At 36.4% G+C, this 27,240-nt stretch overlaps 1 protein-coding gene across 7 annotated transcripts in view; it reads right to left on the reverse strand.

Annotated features, from left to right (window-relative positions):
* SPECC1L (sperm antigen with calponin homology and coiled-coil domains 1 like) overlaps positions 1-27,240 on the reverse strand; it is a 146,100-nt gene that overhangs the window by 17,513 nt on the left and 101,347 nt on the right. The gene's annotated exons all lie outside the window — the stretch shown is intronic.

Raw genomic sequence — 27,240 nt, forward strand, 5'->3', positions numbered from 1 at the left:
GAGCCCACTTTTCTCAAGTGCAACAAATGGAAAAAAATAATCAATTATGAGCATTTAATAAGATGACCTCTACAATGTGCACACAGCTTCTCTGGCCAGAGCTCAACACATTCTGTCTTTTCTATTCTTCCCAATATAGTGTCGATTCCACTTTCTAAAATACAGGACAAGCGTGAAACACAAGATGCTTCCCCCTACCCCAGGAAAGGTCTATGAGTATTGAAGTCAGTCAAGCTCATACCCCAAGTGAACAGTCCCAAACTTCAAGATACCCTGCCATTTGGCCAGAGATGAAGACTGGATGTCTCTGGGAATAAATATAGCATGCACTGCAATGATATGTATTTACATAACTGTTTCTCCTTTAGGCTTTTCAGGGATGGGCTTAAATCTTTTTTTTTTTTTTTTAATTTTTTGGCCTATATCTCTACTCCTTTCTCTTTTTAAAATTTTCAGATGGGGTCTTGCTAAACTGCCCAGGCTGGCCACAAACTTGCAATCCTCCTGCCTCAGTCTCCCAAGTCACTGGGGTTATAAGTGTGCACCACTGTACCCAGCAAGGGTAGGCTTAATTTTGACCAAGGGCTGAACAGAAAGACTGGTACATTCCTAAGGTACTTAGCAGAGATTTGCTGAACAACATGCTGGTATTAAAAACTCTAAGTAGAAGAAAGTCAGAAACAAAATCCAAAGAATCTGAAAGTTTCAATATATAGAGAGGCTGATTATCCAAAGACCACAGCATACTAATTAATTCCCAGAAAGGGTGGGACCATTGCATTGATGGTAAAACTCAATGTATGTTTTGAATGCATAATTATTTTCTTGGTACTCACAACTTAGAGGAGGCTCGCCTGCCCATATCACCCCCCAAAGACAACATGGAGTCTTGATGTCTGTTCTTCTTAGTCATGGCACTTCCCATTTCTGAAATTATAGGTGATGCATTCAGGCATTCAGGCCATCCAAGTACAGGCAGCCTGGATGTGAAATGTCCATGGTCTTGCTGGAGTTCAGGGAGGAAATGATCTCAGGAAAGAGACCCTCAACTTAGCATGCTAACCTTACAATGAACCTATTTGATTGCTTACAGAAGGAACTGAATTAATAGTCTCTTAAATCTGTTTATGTATTAGTTTCTATACCCACCAGGTACCATTTTGGCAGACAGAAAATGGCAAAATCTCTTAAAAAAAAAAAAAAAAAGGTATCACACCTCTGGTAGCCTCTTAGCCAAGAGCCCCAGACTCCCAGACTGAATGGTTTACTTACCTTTCCTTTAGTGCAACAAATGATTAAAAGAAACCAAAAAACATTTTACTTTAGATCAAATATAACAAGATATCTACCATGGGAAGAATATGACCAACAGAGCTGGTCCCAGGGCCCAGAGAGAAGTCAGTACTCTGCTGTGGTGGCCCTGTATGTGGCACTTTGCTCCTAACCTCATACATTGCTTTTCTTATTGTGTTATACATATGAGTTGGTTTCCAGCTTTTCTTGCTGTTTTTTTTTTTTTTTTTTTTTTTTTTGGGTACAAAACACAGGATGCAGCAAAATAGAGTTGAAGACCACATAGTAATAGCAGAAGTATAAAGGCCATGCAAAACTGGAATTCTACATGGGGCAAAAATGAGTGTTTGAAATGATAAATAAGTTATTAAAAAAAGGTTAGATTATACCCAGAAAAAGGACTAATTTTTAAAGGCCTGGAAACAACATGCTTCAGTAATAATTTTGAAAGTTCCAAGAGGGGTGGGAGGGAAAGGGCGGGAAAGGGCAGGGGATTAGCAAGGATGGTGGAATGTGATAGACATCATCATCCAAAGTACAGGTATGAAGACACAAATTGGTGTCAACATACTTTATATACAACCAGAGATATGAAAAATTGTGCTGTGTACATGTAATAAGAATTGTAATGCATTCTGCTGTCATTTATTTTTTTAAATCAATTATAAAAAAAACAAAGGACAAAGGTCATGCTCTGAAATGTATGCTATGCCTCCTTGTATTTAATTATTTTTCTAGTTGTCACATTTAAACTTATATATTTTGTAATGGGTTTAGAGCAAAAGAAAAATTTTTCGCAAGTTGAAATGCTTGAAGTAGTCAGCATTATAAAGATGAATCTACTGAGTGAGCCTCGCAAAAGGCACAAACTTGAGGAATCACTGTGTGACTTGACATCAAAGACAAGAGCAGCATCTTGCCCTCGTTGACAATTAAAGGTCTAACACCTAGTCCAACAAGGTCATAGTCTTTGGTTTTTCTCATTTACTTTTCTCTCAAGAGTGCTCAAATGAAAGGCCTGGTGCATTATAACAGGAATCCAAAAATCCATTTATCTGCAATCCAGCAAAATGTCTCTTACATAAATCTGCTGCTCTTTTTCTTCTGTCCTTTCTAGACAAGCCATCATGGATCCTGATGAAATAACCCTCTCTTGGGAAAGATGTCACTACAAGTAGGAAAGCAGAATGGTATGGCTGCTTTAAAGGACAATTTGCAGCTTTTTAAAATGTTAAACCTACACCTACCACATAATTCAGTCATTCCACTTTCCAGATACACCTTTAGATATGCAATAGACTGGGGCTGGAGTTGTGGCTCAGTGGCAGAGTGCTTGCCCCTCATGTGTGAGGCCCTGGGTTCAATCCTCAGCACCACATAATAAATAAACACAAAGATATTTTTAAAAAAGCATTTTAAAAGAATTTTTAATACTTAAAAAAAAGATATGCAATAGACTGACTGTTCCTGTCCACTGCACCTCCCTGGCAAATTCATATATTGAAGTCCTACCCTCCAAACTGATGGTACTAGGAGATGATTAGGTCATGATAGTGAACCCCCATGAATGGTATTAGTGCCCTTATGAAAAGCATCCCAAGGTGGGTGTGGTAGTGCACACCTAGAGTCCCACCTACTTGGGAGGTTAAGGTGGAAGGATTACTTGAGCCCACATATGAAAAAGAAAATGGGAGGGATCCCAGTCAGCTCTCTCATTCTCTTTTTTCTACCACATGAAGATAACAGAATGGCAGTCTGTAATCCTGGGACAGCTCTCATGAGAATCTGACCATCTGACAACCTGATCTCAGACTCCCAGTCTCCAGGAAGTATGAGAAATAAATTTATTTTGTTTATAAACCATCTAGTCTATAGTACTTTGTTACAGCAGCCCAAACTAACAAAGATATGCAATAAACACCTATACATCAAGGTTCATAGTTTTACTTAAAGTAAGCAATAACTGGAAATAATCTGTCCATCAATAGGTGAACAATCTAATTGCAGTACACACACACACACACACACACACACACACACACTCAGAGGGAAAAAAAAAAGGAAATGAACTATTGACATGCATCTCAAAATAATTATACTAAGAGAAAAGAGCCAGAGCTTCCTAAGTTGGACATGTTGTGATTTCCACTTAACAAAATTATAAAAAGGACATAAAAAAGTTAATCAGTAGGCTGATCAGGAGGATTACAAGTTTGAAGCCACTTAGCAAAACTTTACCTCAAAATAAAATAAAAAGGGCTGGGCATGTAGCTAAGTGGTAGAGTGCTCCTGGGTTAGGGTTAGGGGTTAGGGTTAGGGTTAAGGTTGGGTTAGGGGTTAGGGTTAGGGTTGGGTTAGGGTTAGGGTTATCCCCAGTACTGCAGAAAGAAAAGAGTACAAATAATACATAGAGAAAGCAGATCCATGATTGCACAGGGAGGAGGGGTGAGAGGCAAGACGAAGAGAGTAAAGGGGGCATGAAGAAACTTCTGTGGTGATAAGTCTCACAGGTATATAATTGTCAGAAGTTATCAAATTATAAACTTTAAATATATGCAGTTTGTTATAAGTCAAATATACCTCAACACATCTCTGTTTTTTAAAAAAAGTATTCAAAGGCCACAAAGATTTAGCTTATCACATAAACTCTCATTATCTTCAAGCTTTTTACTTATTTTCAGAGTATATAGCACAGGTTTAAATCACAGTAGGAACAAATACACTCCTCTGATGAAAAGGCTATGTTTGATGGAAGACATCCTGAGTGGCCACTGAAAAGCAAGGGTGTTCTAGGACTCAAGCTATATCTTAGATAGATTTGCTGTGAAGTCCTGCAGATGCAAACACACCCAGATTGAATGATGTAGAACGTCTCCCCAGACTGTCACTTATTTTCACCTCATATTGCTTAGTCTCTGCAGATTCCCTATTCTTTTTTTTTTTTAAAGAGAGAGTGAGAGAGGAGAGAGAGAGAGAGAGAGAGAGAGAGAGAGAGAGAGAGAGAGAGAGAGAGAGGAGAGAGAGAATTTTTAATATTTATTTTTTAGTTCTTGGCGGACACAACATCTTTGTTGGTATGTGGTGCTGAGGATTGAACCCGGGCCGCACGCATGCCAGGCGAGCGCGCTACCGCTTGAGCCACATCCCCAGCCCCAGATTCCCTATTCTTGTGAAGCAAAGCTTCTTTAAAAAAGCCGTCTAAGGCTGTTATCAGGCCACTGTTGCGTTGTTACATTCTCTAATCACTTACATAAGAGACAATGGTCACTGGGGGCAGACTGAATTTTCTAAAAATGGCCACAGCAATACTCTGGCTCCGCATTTTCTTCAGAATCCTGCTACACCCCATTAAGAGGTAGCACCTATTTCCTTTCCCCGTATAACTAGGCAGGTTTTTGTGACCAAATGATGGGGTGTGGCAGAAGAGACATGCATGGCTTCCAGGACTAGATCACAACAGGCCAGGTGGCTTTTGGCTGTTTCTAAGGACACTGCTTTTGAATGCAGCCACATGTAAGAGGGTCTGTATGTAGATTTTCCAATCACAGTCCCAGAGAAAGTCTCAGTCAACAGTGACCATCAACCACCAGCCATTACAGAGGGAGTCAAATGACTCCAGTCCTCAAGCAGCATTAAGCTGTCTTAGAAGAAGCTGAATGGAGGAGAGATGAGATACCCACACAACAACCCACACAAACTGTAGACTCATGATCTAACTAGAAGACGGCACTATTTGAAGCTACTAAGTTTTACGTGGTGCTTGCAGATAAGCAGATTGAATTTTCTAAAAATGGCCACCGCAATACTTTTACATTTTCTTCAGATCTAAAGAGCCCATTCAGAAAGGAAACTAGTTTCTTTCCCTCTCCTGACAGTGTCTAATGGATAATTACCCTTTCCATAATTATTTATCAGGAGGCAGCAGTATGGCATCTCTATAAATAACCTGCTTCTACAAATTGAGAGATCACCCTAAATTGCCAGGATGACCTCAGGCTAAACTCATTTATGAAAATCCAGAGCAATCATATATATAATGAAATCAGCCTGTCAAACTTCAACATCTTTCTAGACGCCACATTGTTATGTTGACATCCCATTCAAAAAGGGTAAAGACACATGAAGAAAGTGATTTTTTTCATAATGTAAGGAAGTAAAGGACTATGTGCATTATTTGCAGTGAGATATGAAAAAGATTATTTGACCCAGACAATTAAATGATTCTGCTTTTAGCAAAATAGTTAATCAGCTCTTGAAAATGTTACTTATCTGATATCTGTTTCTCAGTATTACTCATAATATAAATACCTATTTATGGAAACTTACTGAAGAGTCAAGGACACTGCTGGGAAAGTGGGCAAGCTCAGTAGAAGGAACCTGAGGCTGGGAGTTTGGAGATGCAATTGTTTGGTCTCAAACAAACATGTCACCACTATGATCTGCAGGTCCCTTACCGGTAAAATGAATACCCCAGTTTCATGATTTCTAGGGCTTGTTTCAAATCTGACTTCCTGCAACTTCTGAGAATAGATTTGTAGGTGTTATTTCAGCGCATTACATTTTAGATAAGAAAATGTACCCTGAAATAATTATTTTAAAGTTAACCAAAAGCACTGGCAAACCATTTTACTACTATATTCAGCAGGTTTTCTCAATGTCATCAGTGGAAGTTACATGGAGACAGAATGCAGAGAAAATGAAAAGAACTTTGTGCTTAAGAGGAAGACAAGCACCTAGGACTCCATTCAAACTCCTCAGGCCCCTTCTTTCCTCTGCAACTTCCAGGAGCCCAGACTCTTGAAGTCATGATATTTATATCTACACAACTACTCTTGCTGTGTCCAGACTAGGCCTCTGCCATGCAGCCAGAAGGGAACAATTACTAAACTGTTTTCCAATATTTACAGGCCCTGAATATAGCTCTGAAAGATGCTCAGAATAAGGAAAGTGAAAATTGGCACGTAAACACTTGTACATGTAATCTCTCCATTCCTTTACCTATGCTGAGAAATCTAATTTTTGTTAGCCAAGGAGGAATAAAATTTGACTGAGTAGTCTCATCCCCTGCACTCCCAAAACACCGATCAAACTAACTTATGTTGATGGCACTAAGCAATTAATTTTAAAAATTACAGTTTGACATTTCTGGAAATAGATGTTAACAGTTGCTGTCAAAATCATATTTAAACAAAATGCAGTAAGTACATTTGCTTCTGGGAAAACTTTGTTTCCCAGCTGCTATGTTTGGCATTAAAAGGAATCCCCTGAAAACAGGAAACAGCTCTTTCACTCCACTGTGACCGAGAAGCCACCATCTAACCTCTGCTGAGTATAAAGAACACAAGCCGGGGAAGAGCCTTGAGATTTGAGCTTTCTATTCCCTGGTGGCTGCTTGGAGAAATGCGAAGTTCTTGCCCAACCTCTGTGAGCTTTCTGGATGAAGATGTCTTATCATCAGAAAAGTAAATGATTGAACTCTCACAGTTTTTTTATCACTTCACTGTGGAGAGCTTTTGAGTTTGCACAGTTCACATAAAGAATGGGTGGGACTACAAAGCTGGCCATTCTTTCTCCCCTTTGTTCAAGTATTTTTAACCCCTAGAACATAGTGATATTTACAAACAATAAGATCTTTCTGTATACTTAGTTTCCTTGCAAAGTGACAATGTAGAATGAAAAGGATTTAGACTTTCAACCTAGATTTGATTCAGAGCAAAACCCTTATCTACTGCCTGTACCTTCTTCATTTTTTTTTTTTTTTAACTCTGGGAAGTCATTCCTATGACCTAAGATTCCAGTTATAGAAGAGGAAATTAAACCAATCTATGCTTTGACTGTCAGGAATTCCTAATGCATGATTTTAACTGTTTTCTGTCTATAGGCAGAACTCCCAGCTTCCCCTAACCTTTTTCATTACACCTTCCTCTACTGTAATCCTAACTAATCATGGAGAGAGAAGGATAGGAAGGTGGAAAGGGGAGAGTGCAAAAAAAAAAAAAAAAAAAAATCAGGGGAGGAGTGGCATTCTGTACTGTCTTTCTGAGAGACACTCACGTCCTCTTTAAAAGAGGCCAGGGATGAGGAGGAACAGCACTGGACATATAAGGGAAAAAGAAGGCTTCTCTGTTCCCTTATTTCTTCCAGTACTCAGTGACCAGAAGAATAAGAATCTGAGTTTTGGGGGCCATCTCTTTAGGTTAGGGAAGTTACCTATACACTAAAAACCACTCAATCCACAGAATCAAAATGCTGGGAGTGAGCAGTGGCCTAAAGGAGTATGGCTAGCACCAAGAGCAATCTCATGCATGGGTTAGGCAGGTAGCAAGTATCACTCTGAACACTTCATACAATTTATGAAAAGAACTTCCTCTTCTGTTTGTTTACAGTCTATCATCACAAAGGAAGATGTGAAGGACTGAGCTATTTTTATCTGTCCACTAGTTCTCACTTGAATGCCTCTTTAAATCACGGGAACACAAACTTTTGAGAGAATAAAGTAAGTGTCCACCTTAGATTCTGCTTAGTCAAAGAGAGTGGGAGAAAAAGAAAAGAACCCCAGATGAAGCATGGTAGGAAACTTCTGGCTACAGTGCAGCAAAGAGGTAAACAAATCCTTTCCCTAAAAAACAAACATATAACTGGACAAAACTGTCAGAAATAACCATGTTAGGGTAGTGGAAATCAATCAAGGACAAACAACAAAATAAGAAGCATTTTTATGAAAAGGGTCTAAAATGTGCCACCCCCCTTGTCTGAAGCTGCTCTTATCTCTTTCCTTAAATCTTAAAAAATATATAAAGTAATAAATTTTAATACTTAACCTTTTTTGTCTGTAAAACAAATAAATGTAATCTATATGATGATAACAGTACAAAAGGAAGAAGTAGGAAATGGATTTAACTGATATTTATAGAACATTTTTTCAGTAACAATAGAATAAGCATTATTTCATTCATTTGGGAAAATAAGAGACCCAGAATAGCCAGAGCAATCCTTAATAAGAAGAGTGAAGCAGGAGGTATCACAATGCCAGAAATTAAACTATACTACAAAGCTACAATAACAAAAACGGCATGGTATCAGCACCAAAATAGACTGTAGACCAATGGTACAGAATAGAAGATACAGAGACAAACCTATGTAAATACAGTTACCTCATAACAGACAAAGGTGCCAAAAACATACATTGAAGAAAAGATAGCCTTTTCAACAAATGGTGCTGGAAAAACTGGAAACACACATGCAGCAAAATAAAATTAAATTCTTCTCTCTATATACAAAACTCAACTCAAAGTGGATCAAGGACCTAGGAATTAGATCAGAGACCCTGCACCTAATAGAAGAAAAAGTAGGCCCCAATTTTTACCACGTCCACCTAGGACCTGACTTCCTTAACAAGACTCCTAAAGCAAAAGAAATAAAATCAAGAATCAATAAATGGGATGGATTCAAACTAAAAAGCTGCTTCTCAGCAAAGGAAACAATCAATAATGTGAAGAGAGAGTCTACAGAGTGGGAGAAAAATCTTTACCACACGCACATCAGATACAGCAATAATCTCCAGGATATATAAAAAATTTAACACCAAGAAAACAAATAACCCAATCAATAAATGGGCTAATGAACTGAACAGACACTTCTCATAAGAAGACATACAATCAATTAATAGATATATGAAAAATGTTCAACATCTCTAGTAATTAGAGAAATGCAAATCAAAACTCCTCTAAGATTTCATCTCATTCCAGTCAGAATGGCAGTTATCAGGAATATAAGCAACAATAAATGTTGGCGAGGATGTGGGAGAAAAGGTACACTCATACATTGCTGGTGGGACTGCTAATTGGTGCAACCAATGTGGAAAGCAGTATAAAGATTCCTTAGAAAACTTGGAATGGAACCACCATTTGACCCAGCTACCCCACTCCTCAGTCTATACTTAAGGACTTAAAATCAGCATATTTCAGTTGACACAGACACATCAATATTTATAGCAGCAGAAGTCACAATAACTAACTTGTGAAACCAACCTAGATGCCCTTCAATAGATGAATGGATAAAGAAACTGTGGTATATATACACACAATGGCATATTACTCAGCATTAAAACAGAATAAAACTCTGGCATTTGCCAGTAAACGGATGGAATTGGAAAATATTATGCTAAGTGAAATAAGCCAATCCCAAAAAACCAAAGGCAAATGTTTTCTCTGATATATAGATGCTGAATCATAATGGGGGGTGGGGCAGGGGAAGAATGGAGAAACTTTGGATTGGGCAGATGGGAGTAAGGGAATGGGGATAGAAAAGATGTATGATTGCACAAATGGTGTGACTCTACATTATATACAACCAGAGAAATGAAAAGTTGTGTTCCATTTGTGTACAAAGTGCATTCTGCTGTCATGTATAACTAATTAGAACAAATTTTTAAAAAATATTATTTCAAACTGCACATGAAATATTACAAAGATAGACAATTTTCTTAGTCTCAAAATGAGTCTCAAGCAATTTAAAAGATTCAAGTCATAGAAAGTATGTTTTCTGAGCACAATGGAATTAAATTAGAAATCAACAACAAAAAAAATCTAGAAAATCCTTGAGTAATTAGAAATAATATTCTTTGAAATAATCGATGATCAAAAAATCAAAAGGAAAATTAGAGAGTATTTTGAATAAAAATAAAAATACCACATATAAAATTCGTGGAATGCCAACAAAGCAATAAAGAAGAAAAGCTTCAAACCAACACAACAATTTTACCTTAAGAAACTAAAGAAGAGCAAAGAAAAGTCAAAGTAAGCAGAAAGAATAAAATAATAAAGATTAGAACAGGAATCAATGAAACAGAAAACCAAAATAACAGAACATAAAACCATTCATTGATTCTTTAAGACAATTAAATTTAGTTTTAGATAGATAAATTTGGAGAGAAAAAAAAGAGAATATGCAAATTATAACATCAGGAATGAGAGGAACAACACTATAGATCCTACAGATAAAAATATTATGGACAGTAGTATGAATCAGATATAACTTTCCTATGTTAATATATGAATAGCATCACCAATGAAACACCACATCATGCAAAACCACAAGGAATCCTAATAAGTCATACTCCATGTATGTATGACATGTCAAAATACACCCTAATATCATATATATGAAGGAAGGAAGGAAGGAAGGAAGGAAGGAAGGAAGGAAGGAAGGAAGGAAGGAAGGAAGGAAGGAAGGAAATTATGAAAAGGTCCTGGGTTTGATTCCCAGCACTACAAAACAAAACAAAATGAATCAAAACAGTACCGTCTTTAATCCCAGATGGTATAATGTGAAGTGTCACCTCACATACACTGGGAGAGCTAGAATCAAAGACAGATAAGTTTTGGTGAAGATATGGACAAATTAGAACCCTTTTTCATTTTTGGTGGGACTATAAAATGGCATGGCTGCTTGGGTAAACAGTTTAGCAGCTCCTGCAAGAGTTAAACATAATTACCATATGACATAGAATTTCTACTTCTAGGTATATACACAAGAGAAAGGAAAACATCCACATAAAAATATATATACAAATGTTCAATATAGCATTATTCTTAATAGCCCAAAATGGAAACAGTCCAAATGATATAAACCAGTGAACAAAATGTAATAGATAGCCATACAATAACATATTATTCAACCATAAAAAGGAATGAAGCACTGACAACCTACATGGAAGAATCATGAAAACATGCTAAGTCAAAGAATGCAGTCACAAAAGACCACAAAAGAGGACTGGGGATGTAGCTCAGTGGTAGAGTACCTGCATGTACAAGGCCTTGAGTTCAATCCCCATGTACCACTAAACAAACAAACAAAAAGCTCCCATAAATATTGAGTTTACATGAAATATTCAAGACAGGTAAATCTATGGGGGTTGCTGGGGGCTGGAGAGTGTTGGGGGAGAATAAAGTATGCTACTAAGGAATATGAGGTAAGGGGGCAAAAATACTGTAAGATTGATTGTGATGATGGTTACACAATTCTGTGCACATCATAAAAAAACACTGGAATGGCCAATGTAACTTGATGAATTGTTTAGTCTGTGATTTTCCCCTGCAGTACTGCGGATTGAACCTAGGGCTTTGTACATGGTAGGCAACTGCTCGTTCACTAAACTATCTCCCTAGCCCTTTTAAAAATTTTTATTTTAAAATAGGGTCTAACAAAGTTGCCCAGGCTAGTTGCCAAATCTAGAATTTGGATTCCTCTTGCCTTTAGCCTCCAAAGTAGCTGGGAATACAGGCATGGGTCAAAGTGCCTAAGAGGATGCAAATTTTATCTTAAAGTTGTTTAAGCCACATAAGGGCACATCTAAGCCCTCAAAAATCAACTCTCTGGGCTGGGGTTGTAGCTCAGTGGTAGAGCACTTGTCTCATATGTGTGAGACACTGGGTACAATTCTCAGCACCACATAAAAATAAATAAAGACACTGTGACCATCTACAACTAAAAAAAAATTTTTAAAAAACAAAAAGAAAATCAACTCTCTGAGATTATATAGTTATCTTTATATATAAGTATGTGTAATTAGCCCACAAAAATGTCAGTGTCTCACCAGGAGCGGTGTTGCATGCCTATAATCCCAGCGGCTCTGGAGGCTGAGACAGGAGGATCTCAAGTTCAAAGCCAGCCTCAGCAAAGGCAAGGAGCTCAGCAACTCAGTGAGACCCTGTCTCTAAATAAAATAAAAAATAGGGCTGGGGATGTGGCTCAGTGGTTGAGTGCCCCTGAGTTTGACCTCTGGTACCTGCCCCTCCCCCCAAAAAGTCAATTGTCTCAATCCCTGAAACCTAAGAGTATGTTTAGCTTAAATGGCAAAACTAACTTTGCAGATGTGATTAAGAATTTTAAGGGCTGGGGATGTGGCTCGAGCGGTAGCGCGCTCGCCTGGCATGCGTGCGGCCCGGGTTCGATCCTCAGCACCACATACAAAGATGTTGTATCCGCCGAAAACTAAAAAATAAATATTAAAAAAAAAAGAATTTTAAGAATAGGGAAAAGATCCTGGATTATCCAAGCTAACTACATGAGTCCTTAAAAGCCAATAACCTTTAGGGCTGGGGTTGTGGCTCAGTGGTAGAACACTCGCCTCGCACGTGCGAGACCCTGGGTTCGATCTTCAGCACCACATAAAAATAAATAAGTGAAATAAAGGTATTGTATCCAACTACAACTAAAAATAAATATTTTTTAAAAAGCCAATAACCTGTGATCAGAGTGATAAAATGTAAGAAGGACTGGATCAGTTACTGCTGGCCTTGCAGATGGAGGAAGGGACCATGAGTCAAGGAACATTGGGTAAGTGGGAAAAGGCAACAGAACAGATTCTCCTTTGAAACCTCCAGAAAGAAACTCGGCTCTGACACCTTGACTTTAGTCTAGTAAGACCTGTGTTACAGCTTCTAATCCACAGAACTTTAAGATAATAAATTCATATTATTTGAATTCACTAAGTTTGAGACAATTTGTCACAATAACAGAAGACTAATACAGTATACTATAAATTATTCATTTTACATAGAAAAGGAAATGAAGTCTAATGAATTGTAGTAAATGGAGAAGTCTTAAAGATCAGAAACATGTGACAAAAAAATCCTCAAAACCACAGATAACTGAGGCAACATTACTGACCACACCAAACAAAAATTTTTTTCCTTGACTTTTGTTGAAGTATATATGAAGTACCTAAATTTGCAAAGTAGCTAAAAGAATCTTCACAAAATGAATACATTATGTATTCCCCAGATTAAGATACAGAATATTATCAGAATCCCAGAAAATGTTCCTTCATCCTTTAAAGGTAACATTATTCTGACATTATTTCTGTTTTTTCTTTTGAGACAGGTTCTCATTATGCTGATCAAAGTGGGCTTGAGCAATCCTCCTGCCTTTGCCTGGACTACAGGTGTTACCATCACACTAGGCTGACAAATCTTAATAGATTAATCCTTTGAGCTTTATTTAAATTGAACCATATCATTTGTACTCTGGTACATAGGGCTGCTTCTGTTCAGTGTTGCATGTGTTAGATTCCTTCACACTACTGTATATTGTAATAATTTGTTCTTTTTGTTTCTATCAAGTACCCTAATACCACAATTTATCCATTTACCTCTTGATGAATATTTGGGTTGTTCCCCACTTTTGACTCTGATGAAAAATGATCTCATACATGTCTTCAGGTAAATATGCATTTCTCATGGGTATGTACCTGAAAGTGGAACTGTTTGCACATAGCTCATGTGAGGATTCAACTTCAGTAGGTACTGCCAAAGTTTTCTAAACTGGCTAGGGCATTTTACCATTCGTATCAGCAGTTTGCAATTGTTCTGCTTCTGAGTCAACACTTGGTATTATCTGCCTTGGTATTATAAATGCTTAGTATTATCAGTCTTTTAAATTGGGCATTCTGAACTGGGTGTGGTGGCGCATGCCTATAATCCCCGTAGCTTGGAAGGCTGAGGTAGGAGGATTTCAAGTTCAAAGCCAGCCTCAGTAACTTAGTGAGGTCCTAAGCAACTAGGTGAGACCCTGCCTCTAAATAAAATATAAAAAGGGCTGGGGATATGGCTCAGTGGTTAAGTGTCCCTGGGTTCAATTCCTGGTACTCATCCCCCCAGAAACAAAAGTTTAAATTAGGCATTCTGTATTGATTAGTATTAGTAATACTGTTGATGCTGTAATAGTTTCTCATTGTGGTTTTAATTTGTATTTCCCTGATAATTAATGATGTTGAGTACTTTTTCAGCTATTCATTAGCCTTTAGATATACTTGTTTAAATGAAATACTCATGAAGTGTTCTTACTGAGTAATGTATACCCTCCAACTTTGTTTTCCACAATTGCCTTAGTTATACAGCCTTGTGTATTTCCATATAATTTAAAATTAACTTGTCAATTTCAATTAGAAAAAGAAAACTAATAATATTCTTTTTTTAAATATTTATTTTTTAGTTGTACACAATACCTTTATTTTGTTTATTTATTTTTATGTGGTGTTGAGGATAGAACCCAGGGCCCCACGAATGCTAGGCGAGCGCTCTACTACTGAGCCACAACCCCCGCCTCATGAAAACTGATAATATTCTGATTGGGTATGTTTATCTGTATTTCCAATCAATGAATTTGGCATGTCATGCCATTTACTCAGTCTGCTTTAATTTTTTACAATGACAGTTTATGTTTTTCTTTGTTATATAAATTTTTCATTAGCATTCTTAAGTATTTTATTTTTTAATGTGCTAATGAAATTTAGTCTTTAAAATTTTATTAAGTTGTTTGCTATTAATTCTAATAATTTACCTACAGCTTTGTTAGGATTCTCTACATAATAATGATGTCTGCAAATAAAGAATTTCTTTCTTTCTCTCTCTCTCTCCCTTCTCCCTTTCTTTCTCATCATTGTATCTTTTATTTCTCTTCCTGCCTTACTTCCCTGGGTAAGAGTTTCAATATAATTTTGAATAGATGTAATGACAGCAGTCTTGTCTCATTCCTCATCTCTGGAAGAAACCTTTTAATATTCATCAGCTTTTTATGTATAATTATAATTCACCAGTAAAAAAAAAAAACAAAACTATTACATGTAAATGAATAGAAGGAAGACCAGAAATGTGGAGGAAAGTAACAGGGGGAGGGAGGAGGAGAGGCAAAGAGTAAGTATTAGGGAATGAATGGGAGCAAAGTATGTTATGCACATGGCACAATGAACCTGGCATCATGTATAATTATACTGAACTAAATAAAGACATTTTAAAAATAAAAAGAAGCCAGGCATTGTGATGCACACAGCCAGCCTCAGCAACTTAGGGAGATCCTGTCTCAAAAATTAAAAGGGCTAGGAATATAGCTCATTGGTTAAGGGTTCCTGGGTTCAATCCCTGGTACCAAAGATAAAATAAATAATGAAAAAGAAAATTAAAACCTAAAAAAAAAAGCAATTTTTGAAGAAGGCACCACTAAGCTTAATGTCCACTAATTTTTTTTTGAGAGAGAGAGAGAGAGAGAGAGAATTTTTTAATATTTATTTTTCAGTGGATACAACATCTTTATTTTATTTCTATGTGGTGCTGAGGATCGAATCCAGTGCCCCGTGCATGCCAGGCGAGCACATTACCACGTGAGCCACATCCCCAGCCCTAAAATTTGTTTTTTAAAGATAATCTTTATTAAAACAAGGAAATTACCTGCTATTCCTAGTTTGTTAGAAACTTGGTATGTTGTTGTTTTAATATTGAACATTAATAATTTTTAAATTATTAATGTTCAATATTAAATTTTTGTCAATGTTAATTTTTGTCAAATGCTTTTTCTCCAACTACCTATAGATGTTTTTCCTCCCTTCATTTTGAGAATTTAAAGGATTTTAAACCATCTAAATTTTTTGAGGTCAATGGGAAGGAATGTGTGATCTAGAGTGTTTTATAGCTGTCAGAATGAATTAGTTAAGAGCATCTTCTCTAGCTCTACTAAATTTCTGAGAGAAGTGTTAGAATTTCTAAATATGCATGTCTATTTCTTGTCTTTGCTATGACAGTTTTGCTTTATGTTTTATGGGGCTATGTTATTTGGTGAATATGAATTTATGACAAGCTATAAGTGCCTATAAAGTCTTATTGGTCAGTATAAGATTTCCAAGTCTTGTTTTCCAAGACTGCCTTGATTATTGTTATTGTTTTGATTATTTTATCGCTATGAAATATTCATTTTTATCTCTAGTAACATTTTCTTTTTTTGTTGCTGCTGCTGTTGTTATTCTGGGAACTGAACCCAGGGGCACTCTACCACTAAACTACATCCCCATCCCTTTTTATTTTTTGAGATAGTTTCAGTAAGTCACATCAACCTTGTGATCCTTCTGTCTCAGCTTCCTGAGTGGCTGGGATTACAGGCATGTGCCACCACATGCGGCTCTAGTGATAAGTCTTTCTGTGAAATATTTGTTCTCTGGACATTAGTATAGCTCCCCCAGCCTTCTTTTGGTTTGTGTTTGCACAGTATATATTTTCCCACTTTCATACTTTCAGTTTTTCCATTTCAAATCAGTGTCTTGTATGCAAAACATGGTTGGGTTTGTTTTTTGTTTGTGTTTTTTTTTCTTTTTTATTGGTGCATTATAATTATACATAACAGTGGGATTTGTTATAATATATTCATACATGCACACAATAAGGCAATATAATTTGATCAACTTCATGCCCCAGTAACTCCCCTTGCCACCCCCTCCCTCCCCCTGATCCTCTTCTTCTATTCTACTGGTCTCCCTTCTATTCTTTTGTAATTTGTTCTAATTAGTTATATAAGACAATGAATGCATTTTGACACACTGTACACAAATGGAACACAACTTCTCATTCCTCTGGCAGTACATGGTACAGAGTCACATCAGTAATGTAATCATACCATATACATAGGATAATGTCTGTCTCATTCTACCATCTTTCCCATCCCCACAGCCCCACCCCCCTCACTACCCTCTGCACAATGCAAAATTCCTTCATTCTTCCCAGGCCCCCATTCCACTATGGATCAGTACCCACTTATCAGAGAAAATACTACACCTTCGTTTTTTTGGGATTGGCTTATTTCACTTAGCATGATGTTCTCTAGTTCTATCCATTTACCTGCAAATGCCAATATTTAATTTTTCTTTAAAGCTGAGTGATATTTGTATTTTCAATGAGATAGAGTCTCATTGAGTTTCTTAGTGCCTTGCTAAATTGCTGAGGCTGGCTTTGAACTCAGCAATCCTCCTGCCTCAACCTCCCGAGCCATGGGATTATAGGTGTGCGCCACTGTGCCCAGTCCATTTCAAGTTTTCTGAGGAATCTCCATACTTTTTTCCAAAGTGGTGAGTTTGTTGTTTTTAATCTAAAAATCTTTGTCTTTTAACTGAAATATTCAGTCCACTCATGTGCAATCTTAACATATTTGGGTTTCAATCTACAATATCTTTATTTCTTTGTTCCTTTTTCTTATGGTTTAGATATGAGGTATCCCCCAAAAGCTCATGTGTGAGACAATGCAAGAATTTTTAGAGATGAAATGATTAGATAATGAGGTATGGCCTAATCAGTGAATTAGTCCACTGATATGGGTTAACTGGGTGGTTAACTACAGGCAGGCAGGGTACTGCTGGAGGAGACAGATCATGGCGGGAGCATGCCTTTGGGTTTTTATTTTGCTCCTTGGTGAGCAGAACCCTCTCTCTGCTTCTTCATTGCCATGTCTTGAATTGCTTTCCTCTACCATGCCCTTCTGCCATGGGCCCAGAGCTATGGAGCTGGATGTCTGTCTATGGACTAAGACCTCTGAAACCATGAACCAAAATAAATTTTTCCTCCTCTATGTTTTCTTTGTCACATCTTTTGGTCACAGAGACGAAAAGGCAGACTAAAATACTTTTCTTTCCTTTCCTGCCTTCTTTGGGATTAGTCAAGTATTACTGATATTCCCTTTCCTGTTGCTGTTAGCCTCTTTCCATACTTTTGTTTTTTGGTTTTGGGGACCAGGGATTGAACCCAGGGGAAACTGACCACTGAGCCACATCCCCAGCCCTAGTTAGCATTTTATTTAGAGACGGGTTCTCACTGAGTTGCTTAGCTCCTTACTTTTGCTGAGGCTGTCTTTGATCTCATGACCTCTTGCCTCAGCCTCTTGAGCAGCTGCGATTACAGGCATGTGTCACTGCACCTGGCCTAGCCTCTTTCTATTACTTTATTCTTGGTTTAGTAGTCACCAGTATATAATTCTCTAGCATCCACATTTAAGAAAAGTATAAAGATAATATTAATTTACCTTAAAACGTTAGAAATATGAATATTTCAACAGGCAGTTACTATCTTTAAAATGAGATATTTTACATTTTCCCCCTATAAATCTTCAAATTTAGATATACATTTTACAATCATGCATATCTCAACTTGAACAAGCCACATTTTTTTCTTTTTCTTTTTGGGTGCTGGGAATTGAACTCAGGGCTTTGTGTATACTAAGCATACAATCTACTACTGAGTCACACCCCCAAAAGTGCCTAGACAAGTCACATTTTAAGTGATCAATAATCACATGCATCCAATGGTGACAATCAGATAGTGCAACCCTAGAGATTTATAGTGTGTAACCCTTACATTATTAAAATCATTTCATAGCTTTCTAGACAATTCGAAGATCTTACAATATGTTAATTATATGTATTGTCCCCTTCCCAACCTTCTGAGAAATTCTGTCTTACATTTTAAAGTTACCTACATCATTAAACAAGACTTCTTTTGGGGTGGGAGGCGGGGGGGGGGGGATTGAACCCAGAGGCACTTAAACACCGAGCCATATCCCCAACCCTTTTTATTTTGAGACAGGGTCTTGCTTAGTTGCTTGGGGCCTAAATTTTAGGGCCTAAACTGCTCAGGCTGGCCTTGAACTTATCATTCTCCTGCCTCAGTCTTCTGAGCTGCTAGGATTAACAGGTGTTTACAACCACACCTGGCTAAACACATTTTGATTGTACTGCAGTCAATAATCATTCATGTGTGTGTGTATACACACACAAATATTTTTAGTTATAGATAGACAAAATACTTTTTTAATTTATTTTTTATGTGGTACTAAGGATCAAACCCAGTGCCTCACATGTGCTAGGCAAATGCTCTACCACTGAGCCACAACTCCAGACCAATAATCATTTATAATGACTGGCCCATATATTTACTTCATTCATTGGTTTTATTCCTTTTTTTGTGTTGGGGGGAGGGGGTGGTAACCAGGGATTAAACCCAGGGGTACCTAACTACTGAGTCACATCCCCAGCCCTTTTTGAACTTTTATTTAGAGACCAGGTTTCACTGAGTTGCTTAGGGCTTCACTAAATTGCTGAGGCTGCCTTTGTACTTATGATCCTTTTGCCTCAGCCTCCCAAGCCACTAGGATTACAGGTATGCGCCAATGGACCCGGCTCATTTTATTCTTTCTTCAAGTTTTGCTTTGTTTTTTTATTTTTTAATTTTTTTTCAAGCTTTGTTTTGCTATGCAATTATTTTCTTTCTCTTAGAATTTCCTATAATTTTTCTTTCAGAATGGGCTTGCTGGTGACAAACATTATTTCTGTTGATTTGTTGATAAATCAGCTGCCAATTTATTATTCATCTGAAACTACTATCTTTTTCCCTCTAGCAATTTTAAGATTCTCTCATTGTCTTTGATTTTTAGCACTTTTATTATAACATTCCGAAGCCCATCTTCTGTCCTTCTAGTACTTCAGTTACACATGTACAAAGGATTCTGCTGTATCTTATACATCCACTAGATTCTTATGTATTTTTCATTCTTTCATTTCTCAATGCTTTATTATGGACAATTTTTACTCATCATTCTTTCTAATTCACAAATATTTTCTGTGTTTAGTGTGCCATTAAATATACATATTGGAGTTCTCAATTCAAGCTTCTTTATTTTTTAGTTCTAAAATCTCCATTTGATTCCACTAAACAGATCCTAATTATCTGCTAAAACTTACTTTTTTTGAACATATGAATCAGTTATTTTAAAGGCCTAACAGTCTCAGTATCTACATCAAGACTACCAAAAGTTATTTTCCTATTACTCATTATTTCTCTAGCTTTTGTCATTTGACACTGTTTACTGGCATGTCTGGTATTTCTTTCTTTTTTAAATTTTTTTTTTTAAAGTTGATGGACCTTTTTTAATTCATTTCTTTATATGTGGTACTGAGAATCGAACCCAGTGCCTCACACATGCTAGGCAAGCGCTCTACCACTGAGCCATAACCCCAGCCCCATGTCTGGTATTTCTGATGGAATGTGAGATACAAAGAATACAAGGAGTTAGACTGGTGTCTTCTCCTTCCAGTGAGGTTCTAAGTTTCTAATATGGCAGGCTGATCACCTTTATCCAACAGGTGAGAGTTCTGAATCTGAATTTCAAACTGAAAACTTCCTTTATTTGCAGCATGAAGTCCCTTTGAACTCTCAAGTGAAAATAGTGTTTTCCAGAGTTGTTGTTCTTTGATCAGCCTTGACATCTAATTTTTGGCACCAGGTACAGTGAGAACAAAAGCTCTGCTTAAATTTTTGGTCTCTTGGCTTTCTACTGAATTTCTCTTTCTGCCCCACACATCTTAGCATATGAAAAATCCTTTGACAGCAAAGATAAGTCAAATGTGGAGTTCACTACCCTCAGGTTGTCTTTCGCCTGGGCTAAATCTTAGTGCACTGAATTCAAATTTTAGACACCTTGTTCAGAGATTCTAAAACAAACACTGGACCTCTGCTTTTTGTATGCCAGGAGTTGGTAAATACCTCAAGGGGAAAAACAGGGATAAATATGAGGCTCGACTCAATATGTTTTTTCTCTATAATTCTGGCTCCTGCAAAATTTGTCCTGGTTGCCTTGGTTAGTCTCCAATGCCTTTGGAGATATTTATTCTTTGTAATTTAAACAGTTTTTACAGTAGTCTTAGCAAAGATCTGGACTGATATTCTATCATAACCATGAACAGAAGTCTATATTGACTTTTAATTACTGATGTGTATTTTACTGACTACCCCATAAGCTTCCTGACTACTTTTATACCCTAATTTCTGTTTGAACACTCAGCATATTATCTGGAACAGAGCTTACTCTGTAATTAACAAATTAACTTTTATATTAGGTAAAAAATGCTCAAATGCAAGAAAAGCATTGTAGACAAAAAGATGACTTCTAAACCATGAAGCCCATCAATTCTTCTAATTTCACTAATCTCCACCAAGAAAAGGCCAATCTTTCCCTTTTTGGCCCATGCACTTAATGAAGCACATCCCTCAATAAAACTGCATTCTCAATGCTTATCTGAGATTAAATTACCTCAGGCAGTGCTAAAATCTTTTGTTCATTTATTAAAACTATTTTGTACTAGATTAAGTGATTTAATTATCCTTTGGATTTAACTAATCCATTTCTAGGTCTGGCATTTTATCAGAAAAAATAAAATTTTTCATTCAAAATGATGCTTTCTCAAATTAACCTTTAGAGGCTTCTTGATTGTCTGAGTTAGGTGTTTCTAGAACAAGAAAGAATGCTATAATAGAGGCTATTAAGTATAAAACTCAAAACCAAAGAAAAGTTTACTGAAAATATAGATTATTTTCTGTATTACCCACTTGTTTGCTTTTGCATTATTAATCTTATACCATCAACCTCTAATCAAACAGCTAAAAGTATTAAAAGTGGTTTCCTCTGGGAAGCAATTTCAGAGGTAAGGAAATAGGACAGTAGATTGCCAATTCTCACAATGGCATTTGAGAATTTATTAGAGTGAATTCCATACTTAAATTAAAATTTAAAACATAATTGTGTACAAACTGAGGCAGTGATTAAAAAAAAAAAAAGATTCAACCCTTGAAGCTATAGTTCTGGAAGCTGATTATGTAATGCCCTGAACTCAAAATGTAGATGGACTCACAATGTAGATTTGAGGCAGTCATTTATCCTTGTGGGGGTTTCTGCCCCACATTTGTAAATGTGACAATAAATCAGAACATCAAGGCCCTTTCAACACTAATATTCTAGTATTCCTAAAACATCAGTGATTAATAAATGGCAGTACACAATTTATAAGAAAGATGTATTTGTTAGATAAAAGGCAAACTCACAAGGGCTTGTTTTGTAATGGATGGTTAATGAAATTACAGTGATCAGCACAGCAATTTTAGGATGACTCTTAAAAGAGTTAGTCAAAGAAGATATGGGTATTAGGGAATCTATCTCTGTTGATTAGACAGCTTCTTTGACATAAAACATGCATGGTCCAAACATTAATGATATATTTGAGGCCTGTGAGAGCAGTGTGTGCTAAGTGTCACGTAACAGCTTTTGCTCCACTGAGCTAGACAAGTGTCAAAACTTGCCCTTTCCTGCAGACTGTGAGTAGATAGAGACCAAAGGCCTGAACCTAAACTGCTGGCGTCTAAGGATGGGTATGCTCATCTGTTTTTACAGCTAGACAGAAAAATGGCTCTGGCACTTCTTATTTGGCTCTTGACAGATTAAGAGCTCTAGAAGATCTGTCTTCTAGTTTAAAAAGATTATGTAAATCAGAATGTCCAATTTTAAATTATAGACCCTGAAATTAAAAAGCAAAACAAAATGGCATTGTATCTACTTTGAAAGGATAAGAACAGATATGTTTTACAAGAAATCAAGTTAATTTCCTCTCAAAAAAAAGCCCCAAACCACCATTTGACCCAGCTATCTCACTCCTTGGTTTATACCCAAAGGACTTAAAATCAGCATACTACAGTGATGTAGCCACATCAAAGTTTGTAGCAGCTCAACTCACAATAGCTAAACTATGGAATCAACCTAGGTACCCTTCAACAGATGATTGAATAAAGAAAATGTGGTATATATACACAATGGAATATGACTCAGCCTTAAAGAAGAATAAAATTATGACATTTGCTGGATGGATGGAGCTGGAGAATATCATGCATGCTAAGCGAAGTAAGCCAATCCCTAAAACCAAAGGCCAAATGTTTTCTGATAGGCGGATGCTAATTCACAATAAGGTGGGGTAGAAAGAATAGAGGTACTTTAGGTTAGACAAAGGGGAGTGAAGGGAGGAAAGGAGGTGTAAGGGTAGGAAGGATAGTAGAATTAATCAGACATTATTACCCTATGTGCATATATGATTACATGACCGTATAATTCTACATCATATACAACCAGAAGAATGAGAATTTACACTCCATTTGTGTATGATGTGTCAAAATGCATTTACTGGCATATATAACTAATTAGAACAAATTTTTAAAAAGTCAAATAAACACACACACATTTTTTATTATCATTATTATTATAGAAGTGTCCACAGGAAGTATGAGGGGAGCTGGGTTTGTAGGAAAGATTGCCCAATGTACACAAAGATTTTTCTTTTTGTGCAGTTAAGCATCATATTTTCTCTTGCATTGCAAGTATGAAGCAAATGAAGGAAACTTAAAATTATTAATTAAAATAATTGGTTTGTGTGTACATATTTTTCAACCTAATATAATGTAAGTATCTCAAAATTACAGAATCAGAATTTAAATTGGAAGGAACCAAGGGACATTAGTTAAATCATTGATTTAATGTTAGAATTATCTCTACTTAATACTCAACTTGATTCATGGCAAAGTTCTATGGTAATACTGGGGCAGTACTTTAAAAATTACATGTATAGAGAGCTGGGGTTGTAATAGAGTGCTTGCCTAGCATGTGTGAGACACTGGGTTCCATCCCAAGCACCACATTAAAAAACCCAAATAAACAAAATAAAGATATTGTGCCCATCTATAACTAAAATATTTTTTAACAATTACGTATAAATACTTAATTTAGCATGATCTAGGAATCACTTGGGGTGCTTATAAAAACACAGATTTCAGGGCCTAACTTTATACCTCTCAAATCATAAATCTTTAGGAATGGTTCTTGGGATTCTACAACACTCATCCTACAATCTTTCAAGGTTTTACAAACAAATTTAAGAAGCACTATTCTAAAATGAACTTCCAAAGTATCCTATTACCTTTTGGTATATAGGTTCAGACAGCTACTCAGCTTTGCCACATGCCAAGCCTTATGGTAGATGCCAGGCAGACAAAGACCTTTCTGAGGAGCTGACCATTTAAAAAGGAAGATAGGTATATGCAAATTGACAACTTCAAGACCCTTGTGATAGATCCTGTGGGATTTGGGACCATAGGTAAAGTGGGTTATAAAAGAATATGCCCTGCAATATAAAAACACTCTACCCTGGACTGAGTTCAAGGAAGAACCTGGCTCTATGAGGCAAGTGAGGGCAATATATGAAGGATGAAGCTTTGTGGGACTGGAGTGGGGGCAAAAACAATTCTGCAGAGACATTGACTTTTAAGTTAAAGAACAGATACTACTCTGATGGGAGGGGTGGAGTGAAACATCAAGCCAGGGGAATAGGGGCTTTCTCAAGAATGAGGAATCAGTAACCCTATTTAGAGGCCAGATCACTCATAAGGGGTCTTGATCTTCATATGAAGGAGCTCAAACTTTAACCAAATGGCAATGGGGAAACAAATGGATCAACTTAAATAGAAATAATAATTTTAAAGACATTTGGCAGCTCAGTGGTAGGGTGCATGAGTACCTGGGTTCAGTCCCCCTAATATGACCCCCAAAAAAGGTATTTTTGGCAGCAGGCTAGAAGACAGGATGACAAAATTACATATATATGTCCATGTAAAAGCTTGTACACAAAAGTTCATAGCAGCAATACACATATAAAATCCAAAAAGGAAAACAAAAAAATGCAATCCAAATGCTTATCAACTGAAGAATAGAATGGATTATTTATCCATTGTGGTCTATCCATACAACAGGATATTATTTAGCCATAAAAAAGAATAAAGCACTGATGGATGCTACTACGGATGAATCCAGTCACAAAGGGCCATATACTATATTGTGTGATTCCAAGTTCATGAAATGTCCATAATAAGTAAATCTATGGAGATAGAAAAAAGACTAGGGCAAAGAGAAAATGACCACTTGGGAGATGAGGCAGGAGGATCTCAAGTTTGAGGCCAGCGAGGGCAACTTGGCATGACCTTAGCACCAACAACAAAAGGGGTTGGAGATGTAGTTCAGTGGTAGAGTGCTTGTCTAGCATATGCATATTTTAAAACTGATAGTGGTATATACTAAATATACTAAAAAGTGAATGAAATGTACATTTTAATGGATAAATTCTATCTTATGTTGTTTACCTCAAAAAATGCTACCAAGAAAAAAACTGACTATGCAATATTTATGCTTCAGATTTCAGTTCTAGACTAAACCTGTAGCCACCAACACTGATGTTCTTGCCACTTCGCAAAGCTGAGAGTATAAGTTTCATACCTGTACTCAATTTTGGTATATGGAAGTATTTTAGGGTAGAGTTTTGGGTCTGGCTTCTTTTATTTAGCTTTTCATAGATACATTTTTATCCCACTGAGAAAATTCTTCTTTTATTCTTAGTTTGTTTGGTATTTTTACTATGAATAGCTGTAGAACTTTGCCAAATGCTTTTTCTACTCTATTGAAATAATCACGTGGGGTTTCCCTGCTTTAATCTAATAATATGGTGTATTACAATGATAATCTTAAATGTTGAACCGATCTTGCATTTCTGCGATAAATCTCACTTGGTCATGGTAAAAAAAATTTTTTTTGATATATTATCATTATTTCATTGAGAGCTTCTGCATAAGGAATACTGATCTGTAGTTTTCTTTTCTGTATGGTGCTGGCGACTGAATTCGTGGCCTTGCACTGTAATTTTCTTCTTTTTATTTTTTAGTAGCTGAGTATGGACAGTATGCTTTTATTTTATTTGTTTACTTTTATGAGGTGCTAAGGATTAAACTCAGTGCCCCACACATGCTAGGGCAAGCACTCTGCCACTGAGCCCCAGCCCCAGCACTACATTGTAATTTTCTTACGTCTCTTGTCTGGTTTTAGTTATCAGTGTATATTGACCTTACAGAATGAGTTAGGATGTGATCTTCTCTTTGATTTTTAAAAATTTGGGAAGGACTGGTGCTAAATATTGTTTAAATATTTGGAAGAATTAACTAGTGAAGCCACCTGGTAGGCTTTTTTTTTTTTTTGCTGAAAACTTGTTGATTACTAATCCAACCTCTTTATAGTTGTTAATTTGTCTACTTAGATTTTATTTACTCTTAGTTTTGACAGTTGGTGAATTTCTGGTAATTAGTACATATCATCTAGATTATCCTACTTGTAGGCATACAATTTTTCACAGCATTCCCTTTTAATCCTTTTTATTTTTGTACGGTCATGATTACTGTCTCCCCTTTTATTTATTTATTTTTGGGGAGTCACTCCAGATAAAGTTTGTCAATTTGTTAATCTTTTTTAAGAACTAACTTTTTTTTGCCCCACAAATCTTTGTTGTTTTTCTTCTTTTTTTTTTTTTGTTCTAGTATTTTCTTCCTCCAGCTTGTTTTGGATTTTGTTTGCTCTTCTTTTTCTACTTTCTTAAGTTGGAAAGTTAAGTAACTGCTTTAAGATCTTTCTTCTTATTTAAGGTAAGGGTTCAAGACATTACATGATAATTTTTTAGGAATTGCCATATTATTTCCCATAGCAGTTTTTTCATTTTACATTCTGCCATCAAGGCACATAAGGCTACCTCTTCCTCCACATCTTACTAATATTATTAACCTCCTTTTAGCGAATAGAAGTTGCAGATATGTAAAATGTTAGTTGCTCCTCAATAATTATTATGACTTTTCTTTATGCCCACTATAATACACTTGGCTCTTACTCCTCAGTGAGCTGAAGATGACTGTTTAAAGTTATGTAAAATTTGTCCAAAAGGAACCTTCTAATGGCAGATCTTATTAATCTGTTCATCTACTACTTTATTACCTCTTTTGTAGAAACATTTTCTGAAAATGTTGCAGTTAGCTCCTTTTTGTTATTTTGTTGAGATGAAGGCTGATGTGATAAAACCAAGAACACAGAATTCTGATTACCTTCTTGTGTTCACTTCTGCACATTTGTACCAAATATGATAGAATATCAGCTGCAAGCTGGGAAAAGTCTCTGTAACTAAAATCCTTTGTGAGGATACTTGGAATCTAAATTATGTTTTTTAGCAATATAAGGAATACATTTTAGAAATTTTCATTTTATATGGAATTAGAGCTTGCTCTCCAAAGTGGTATTTAATATCACTTACAACTTGAATAAAACACTGAAAGAAATAGAGACAGACAGAAGGGGAGGAAATGGCAGGATATTACAATAGTTCAGATGTGAAATGATGAAAGCACAAAGCACAATGGGAATGGGTAAATGCCATAAAAAATAAGTAAGAGAGAT

Source organism: Spermophilus citellus (genome assembly GCF_964194105.1).
Source record: "Spermophilus citellus genome assembly, chromosome: 3".
Classification (NCBI taxonomy): Eukaryota; Metazoa; Chordata; class Mammalia; order Rodentia; family Sciuridae; genus Spermophilus; species Spermophilus citellus.